This window comes from Dipodomys ordii, unplaced genomic scaffold (genome assembly GCF_000151885.1).
Source record: "Dipodomys ordii isolate 6190 unplaced genomic scaffold, Dord_2.0 Scaffold3, whole genome shotgun sequence".
NCBI classification, from domain to species: domain Eukaryota; kingdom Metazoa; phylum Chordata; class Mammalia; order Rodentia; family Heteromyidae; genus Dipodomys; species Dipodomys ordii.
The window spans coordinates 2,932,604-2,941,474 of record NW_012267219.1 but is presented as its reverse complement, the minus strand read 5'-3'; positions in this window follow the sequence as shown (position 1 = coordinate 2,941,474).

Sequence of the window (8,871 nt, the reverse complement as noted above, 5' to 3'; positions counted from 1 at the left end):
AAAAAAAAAAAAAAAAGCCAGGCACCAGTGGCTCATGCCTATAATCCTAGCTACTCAGGAGGCTAAGGCTAAGATCTGAGGATCATGGTTTGAAGCCAGCCCAGGCATCAAAGTCCATGAAACTCTTTCCAATTAATCACCAGAAAACTAGAAGTGGCCCTGTGGCTCAAAGTGGTAGAGTGCTAGCCTTGAGCAAAAGCAGCCCTGAGTTCAAGCCCCACAACCAACAACAAAAACAAATTAGAAAGAACAGGAGGAATAGACAAAAAGGTCTGGATAAAGATAACTGGATTAGCCAGTTATACCTAAAATGAAAAGGGAGAATCCAGAAACCAAAATACATTTTAAAAATAGCTTGAATACGGGCTGGGAATGAGGCTTAATGGTAAAGTGACATGGGCTCAATTCCTCAGTACCACATAAACATAAGCAGGAAGTGGTTCTGTGGCTTAAGTAGTAGAGCGCTGGCCTTGAGCAAAAGAAGCTCAGGACAGTGCCCAGGCTTTGAGCTCAAGCTCCAGGACTGGTCAAAAAAAAAAATCTTGAATAGACGTTCAATGGTTAATTCTTAGGAACTGATACACCCAGTTCTTCCAGGATTACTTACTAAGCCCCATTTCTTAATAAGGCTGTGCAGTAGGGTTCTCATCCATGACTCACTGAAACATCAAAATACTACAAGATGGCTTGATAAACAGAATTGATACCCTGACTGGAAACTTCAGAGGAACAGAAAATTCCCAGCAACTCCAACCCCAGCCCTGCTTCCTTCCTCCACCAAGGACATAAAAAAGAAAACAAAACTCCCACTTAGTCCCACCCATGACCCAGATGTGGTTCCTATAGTCAATGAGTTCTAAAAGAATGTATCTTTTGCGAGGTACTGGTGTCTCACACCTGTAATCCTAGCTACTCAAGAGGCTGAGAACTGAGGATCACGGTTCAAAACCAGCCTGGGCAGAAAAGTCTGTGAGACTCTTATCTCTAGTTTACCACCAGAAAACTGGAAGTGGTGCTGTGGCTCAAGTGGTAGAACACTTGCCTTGAGCTGAAGAGCTCAGGAACAGCACCTGGGCCCAGAGTTCAAGCCTAATGACCGACCAAAAAAAAAAAAAAAAGAATGTATCTTTATAAATTCAAGATCAGGTTTTCTGAAGAGAGATCAAATTTCTAAAAATTATAAGTACAAATTGTCCTAGATTTACAAAGAAGAAATTACCTTTAATATACTATTTTCCCTATCTCACAAACAGGTAATCAACTGGATGTCAAAGGGCCATCCATCTCTGCCTAAGAACATGCTTTGTTTTGTCTACACAGTGATGAAAATAATTTTTTTTTGGGGGGGGGGCCGGTTGTGGGGCTTGAACTCTGGGCCTGGGCCCTGTCCCTCAGCTCTTCAGCTCAAGGCTAGCACTCTACCACTTGAGCCACAGCACCACTTCTGGCTTTTTTCTTTTTGCTTATGTGGTGCTGAGGAATCGAACCCAGGACCTCATGCATGCAAGGCAAGCACTCTACCACTGAGCCACCTTCCCAGCCCCAGTGATGAAAATAATTTTAAACATGGACATCATGGTTCAAATCTGTAATCCCAGTAATCAGGAGATTGAAAGAGGATTCTGAGTTTGAGGCCAGCTTGGAGTACATAGTGAGTTCTAAAAGAGCCTAAGATAACAGTGAGACCCTGCCAAGAAAGGAAAGGAGGAAGGGAAGGGAAAAAGGAAGAGGAAAATGAGGGAGGGAGAAAGGAGAAGGAAAGAGGGAAGAAGAGATCGCAAATACCTAAAACTCAAAAATTTTGCATATAAATCTAAGTTCCTTTTTTTCTTTTGCTTTTGAGTTGGTATTACGAAGGAGTTTCATTGTGACATTTCCATACATGAACTCCATACATTTTGAACAAATTTACCCCTTCCACTATATTCTAATTCCTCCACTCCCTCCTTTTCCCTTAATCTAAATTCTTGTAAGGAATTTAGAAGTTCTGATGACACCCATTGTAACAGTTGGCTAGCACATGATGACAATTTGTTCTTCAGTGGAGGAGGAGCTATTCACATGTTCACTGCCCCTCAACACCTATTACCCTACCTATTTCTCAGGTCCCATCTTGTGGGACCTATTTCTCTGGTACCATCTTAGGTACCTAAGCCTGCAGTTCTCTTGGAGGAAATTCAAGGATACCAAGTGATCTAGATGCTAATTTGCAGTTTGCAGTTTTGTTTTGTTTTGGCAGTCCTAAGGCTTGAACTCTGGGCCTGGACGCTGTCCCTTAGCTCCTTTCGCTCAAGGCTAGCGTTCTACCACTTGAGCCACAATGCCACTTCTGGCTTTTTCTGTGATTAATTGGAGATAAGAGTCTCACAGACTTTCCTCTCCCTGCTGGCTTCAAATCATGATCCTCAGTTCTCAGCCTCCTGAGTAGCTAGGATTAGAGGTGTGAGCCACTAGCACTGGGCTTCATTTTCCAGATTTTTACAAATACTTACCAATTGCTAAGGCCAAATGATCCTTGAGAGAGCCTTCTTTGTCAGGCCCCACTGGAAGTTCAGAAAGCTCAGAGGAATTCAGAAAGCCCTAAGTGCACCAAAAAACAAACATAAGCCATTTTTGTACCCAAGTCATCCACAGAACAGCAAAATAGCCTATTTCAAAAAAAGTGGTTAAGACAACTAAATATAAATAGATACTTCCACTAAGCCAAGTGTTAAAAATTGACCATAGTTTCTTTTCTTTTTTTTTTTTTTTGGGTAGTCTTGGAGCCTGAACTCTGGGCCTGGGCACTGTCCCTTAGCTCCTCAACTCAAAGCTAACACTTATCACTTCAGCCACAGCACCATTTCTGGCTTTTTCTGCTTATGTGGTACTAAGGAATCAAACCCAGGGCCCTATGCATGTTAGGCAAACACTCTACCACTGAGCCACTTTCCCAGCCCCATAATTTCATTTTTTAAAGTAAATTATTATATTACACTACCACCTCCAATTCCATTCTACCCCCATCCTCCAGCCTAACTTAGAATTTCCTAGAAACCAGGAATAATGCTTTCAGACAATCATAAAATACTAAAACTAGGAGACTATTACAGACTATTGGTGGGAAAGCAGAACACTGCAAATTCAGTAGAGAATTGGATAATGTCTACATTATGTTTTTGGTTTGTTTTTGTTTTCAGTCATGGGACCTGAACTCTGGGATTGGGCACTGTCCCTGAGATCTTCAGCTCAAGGCAAGTGCTCTACCACTTGAGATACAATGCAACTCCTGGTTTTCTGGTGATTAATTGGAGATAGAGTCTCATAGACTTTCCTGCCCAGCCTGGTTGTGAATCACGATCCTCAGATCTCAGCCTGCTGAGGAGCTAGGATTACAGGTGTGAGTCACCAGCACCTGGCTAACTTATATTTATATTTTGACTCTTCAATTATATTTCTAGGAATCTGATAATTCACCTACAAAAATATAAATATATTTCACATACAAGAGTATTCAGTGAGCACTTTTTTTCATGGTTTTTGTTGTTGTTGTTGTTGTTTTGATGCCAGTACTGGGGTTTGAACTTAGGTCCTGAGCACTGTCCCTGAGTTGTTGTTGATGATGTTTTTTGCTAAAAGCAGGTGCTCTATCACTTGAGTCATAGCTCTACTGCCAGCATTTAGGTGGCTAATGGATATAAGAATCTCACAGACTCTCTTGCCTAGGCCAGCTTCAAACTATGATCCTCACATCTCAGCCTCCTGGGTGGCTAGGATTACAGGTGTGAGCCAATGGCACCTGGACAGAAAGTATTATTTAACCTTAAAATTTTGGAAGCAGCCTAAATGCTCAAACACAGGAGACAGGCTGAATAAACCTCAGCACACCCACACAAAAGAAAATAAGATACTTCTATACAGTATTTCCATGATATATTACTAAATGAAAGAAGCAAACGACCACATATGCAAGAAATATTTGTACACATGTAGTTATTTATGTTTCCAGTCCTGGGGCTTGAACTCAGGCCTACGTACTGTCCCTGGGCTTCTTTGTGCTCAAGGCTAGAGCTCTACCACTTGAGCCACAGTGTCACTTCAGCTTTTTTGTGTAGTTTATTGAAGATAAGAATCTCATGGGGACTTTTCTGCCCAGCTGGCTTTGAACTGCGTTCCTCAGATCTCAGCCTCCTGGGTAGCTACGATTGCAGTCATAAGCCATTGGTGCCCAGCTGTATATGTGATTATTTTTACAAAAAGGATCATATTAACTAGAATCCAGTGAGGCTGACTATCCCCAGTAGATGAAAATGGGATAAAAGTTGGATTAAAATTTCTCTGAGGCCAGGCACTGGTGGCTCACGTCTGTAATCCTAGCTACTCAGGAGGCTGAGATCTGGGGATCATGGTTCAAAGCCAGCCCAGACAGGAAATTCTTCGTTTTTTCTTTTTTTATTGTGAAAATACCATACAGAGGGGTTACAATTACATGGGCAAGATAATGAGTACATTTCTTATCAAGCATTGTTGCCTCCTCCTTTGTTTCCCCTTCCCATCCCTTTCCATCTCCCGTCCCCCCCCCCCCAGCCCCCCCTCCCACCATACAGGAAATTCTGTGAGACTCTTATCTCCAATAAAACTACTCAAAAGAGTCAGAAGTGGCACTGTGGCTCAAGTGGTAGAGCACTTGCCTTAAGCAAAAGAAGCTCAGGGATAGCACCCAGGCCCAGAGTTCACGCCCCAAGACTGGAAAACAAAAACAAAACAAAAAACTACTTCTCTGAGATGGGTGCTGGTGGTTCATTTTTTATTTGAAAGGAGGCTGAATTAAAAACAGACTTAAATGGCTGGGAAAGTGGCTAGTGATAGAGTGTTTGCCTTGCATGTATGAGGCCCTGGGTTTGATCCTCAGTACCACATAAACAGAATAAACCATAAGTGGTACTATGGCTCAAGTGGTAGAGCACTAGCCTTAAGCTGAAGAGCTGAGGGACAGTGCCCAGGCCCAGAGTTCAATCCCCAAAACCACCACCACCACTAACAACAACAAAAAAAACCAGACTGAAATAATTCCTTCGTTTATCCTCCTAGAGGAGGAAATAAGGTTATTCTCTAAATTGTGCTTTCTTCAGTCCCTTTCCCCAGACTATCACATATTTTGAAGAGGAAGCCTCATGTAGCCTCACTCATGTCTTCACTGCACTGACATCCAATCACTCAAGAAAGGTTGACTGAGCCCCAGCAAAACAATGCATCTATTTCTCTTTTATCAATAATACAGTAGTAAAAAGGCAAAATTGTTGGTCCTTGAAGCTTACATGCTACAAATAAAAATGTAACTTAAAACACTACACTAACAAAATTTTAATGAGGCAGAATAAGGAGACAGAACAAATGAGTACTTTTCCCAGAGATAACAGTTAACCAGCAACATAAGAGTGTCTAAAACCCTTAACTACTCAGTAGGCTGAGATCTGAGGATCACGGTTCAAAGTCAACCCCAAGTAAGAAATTTCATGACATTCTTATCTCCAATTAACCACCCAAAAGCCAGAAGTAGCGCTATGGCTTAAGTGGTACAGCACTAGCTTTGAGCAAAAAAGCTCAAAGACAGTGCCCAAGCCCTGAGTTTAAGCCCCAGTTACCCCACCCCCATCCCCCAAACAAAAGAACAGCAGTACCCCACAATGGAGAACAAACTCATCATGTGCAGACAAATGCAAACTCACTTTACTATATGTGGAGAGTTGATCCTTTAGATTCTTACAATGCAGCATGGTTCCCAGGGCTACTTTCTGGACCAACTGTTGAAATTTTAAATTTCTGGAAACAAAGTCTGTCTCACAGTTTACCTGTAGGAATAAACGGATGTTGCAGTGTAAGCTGATAGTAAGTTTCCAAAAGTGCCTTAAGGTTGAAGAGTAAAATTAGATACAATAGAACAAGCTTTAGACTCCGGAGAACTAAACAACCCCAGACTTTTCTGTAATATACTGAAGGAATCATACAAATTCACCCCTTGCTGCACTTCAAAATTACTCCATTTCCCAGGCTCCTCCAACTCCAAATCACATTTGCTATCACTATCCCTTTATCTCACTCTAAATCTACATCTGCTTCTTTACCAATGACAATGCCCAAACCTCTAAATCAGTTACTTTCTATCCATCAGCTAATTAAAAGAATTACTATCTTGGGCTGGGAAGGTGGCTCAGTGGTAGAGCGCTTGCCTTGCAATGCTCGAGGCCCTGGGTTCGATTCCTCAGCACCACATAAGCAAAAAGAAAAAAAAAAGCCGGAAGTGGCGCTGTGGCTCAAGTGGTAGAGCGCTAGCCTTGAGCTGAAGAGCTGAGGGACAGTGCCTAGGCCCAGAGTTCAGGCCCCACGACTGGACCAAAAAAAAAAAAAGAATTACTATCTTTAAACCCTAACTGTTCAAGAAAATAATCAGTGATAAGGTACAAGGCTACATTAGAGTCAAACTAAGAAAATGTTCTAGAGTGCTAGGCCATTTCTCATCAACATGTCCATGCATTCCTCTATCTATTTCTAATAACAACATCTTCAAAGTTTTTTTGTCGGTAGTGGGACTTGAACTCAGGGCCTGGGCACTGTCTCTGAGCTTTTTTGCTCAAGGCAAGTGCTCTACACTTTGAGCCATAGCTCCACTTCTGGTTTTCTGGTAGTTAATTGGAGATAAGAGTCTCTTGGGGATCTTTCTGCCTGGGCTGCCTTCCAACATTGGTCCTCAGATCTCAACCTCCTGAGTAGCTAGCATTAAGTGTGAGCCACCACTGCTGGTGTCTTGAAAGCTTTTAACTTCAACTACCTTTTATAGTTTTCAAAACTATTTCTTGTTTAAGAATACAAAGAGTAGGGCTGGGAAGGTGGCTCAGTGGTAGAGCGCTTGTCTTGCATGCGTGAGGCCCTGGGTTTGATTCCTCAGCACCACATAAGCAAAAAGAAAAAAGCTGGAAGTGGCGCTGTGGCTCAAGTGGTAGAGCGCTAGCCTTGAGCTGAAGAGCTTAGGTTCAGCGCCCAGGCCCAGAGTTCAGGCCCCACGACCGGACCCAAAAAAAAAGAATAAAAAGGGTGGTTACTGCAGCTCTCCGAGGCCAGCACAGCCTCTTTTTAGCTGAGCTCCAGCCAAAGGAGAAGGGAAGGTGAGTAAGACCTCTATCCTATGGCTCACTCCAAGCTGACTGCTCACAAATCCACTGGTGGTAAAGCACCCAGAAAACAACTGGCAACAAAAGCCACTCACAAGAATGTACCCTCTACCAGAGGGGTGAAGAAACCTCACCATTACAGGCCTGGGTACTGTGGTGCTTCCTGAAATTAGACGCTACCAGGTCTGTGGAACTTCTGATCTGCAAGCTCCCTTTCCAGATTCTGGCATGAGAAATTGCTCAGGACTTCAAAACAGACCTGTGCTTCCAGAATGCAGCTGTTGGTGCTTTGCAGGAGGCAAGTGAGGCCTATCTGGTGATACCAATCTGTGTGCTATCCATGGCAAATGTATAATAATTATGCCTAAAGATATCCAGCTAGCACACCGCATACATGGAAAGTGTGCTTAAGAATCCACTAAGAGCCAGGCACCTATAGTTCACACCCGTAATCCTGGCTACTCATGAGGCTGAGATCTGAGGATCACAGTTCAAAGCCAGCCTGGACAGGAAAGTGTATGAGATTCATCTCCAGTAAACCACCAGAAAACCTAAAGTGGAGTTGTGGTTCAAGTGGTAGAGGGCTAACCTTGAGCTAAAGAGCTGAGGGACAACACCCAAGCCCACAGTTCAAGCTCCATGACTGACCAAAACAAACAAACAAAAAAAGAATCCACTAAGATGGAAGGCATTTCATTCTCAAAGTTCCCCCCGCCCTTTCCTTGTTATCAGTAGTTCTGAATGTACCTAAGTATATTATTGCCAGTGGAAATATCAGGCATAGAAATCAGGTATTGGCAATTGTTCCATTTTCATTTGTGTGTGAATTTTTTATATAACTGTGGGGATATAATATGTTTCAGTGAACAAGTTTCAGCAGTTCAACTTTATAATAATTATAAATAAGCCTGTTAAATTTTTCTGAAAAAAAAAAAACAAAAAAAGAATACAAAGGGCCTACTACAAGCCTTACACCCAAGACACAACTGCTGCTGTTATGTGGAGTTTCCAATAGCTCACCTCCACTAATACAGCTGTGTTTCCTTCGTGTAGCAGCCCAATCAAGCCTTCTTTGGTCTTCCTTCCATGGAGCTTGGCAGCTTTGCTCCAGCCCTCTTTCTGGGCTTGCTTGTGAAGCCACATCTCAGCCTAGAAATTGGAAAGGAAAAGGGCAGAGGACAAAGTCAAACTTCATAACAGTGCTGATTTAAAATATGTTCAAAGTGACTGATTCCTTCCACTTCCCCTAAATTCTATAAATATAAACGAATGCAATTTATCATTTACTGGCAGACTGCTACTAGATGCTGATTATCAGGCATTGTAGTAAATAGTGCTTTGGATAAATTTAATCTTCACAACAACCCTAGGGGCAGATGGCAGTATTTTCATTGTACAGATAAGAACACCACAAGTCTGAAAGATTCGCTGAAATATCCATTGTTGGTATGAAAGCACCGTAATTTAAACCCTGGTGGGTCTAACTCCAAAGCTCACCCGATAACCTTCTCAGCTTCAAGCAGCAGAAAGTTTCCCATGGAGTACTAACCCTAGGATCCTGAATTAATTGCTTCCAAGTAAGACAAAGTCAATGGGTTGAGGTCGTTTTATGCCAGAACTGGACACCATCCTGCCATTAAGGGCCCATGGGCTGCTGCTCTTATTTATCCACGCTTGCCAGTAAGGCTGAAGTTAGGCCCTCGCCCCACTCCCTCCTCGCCCC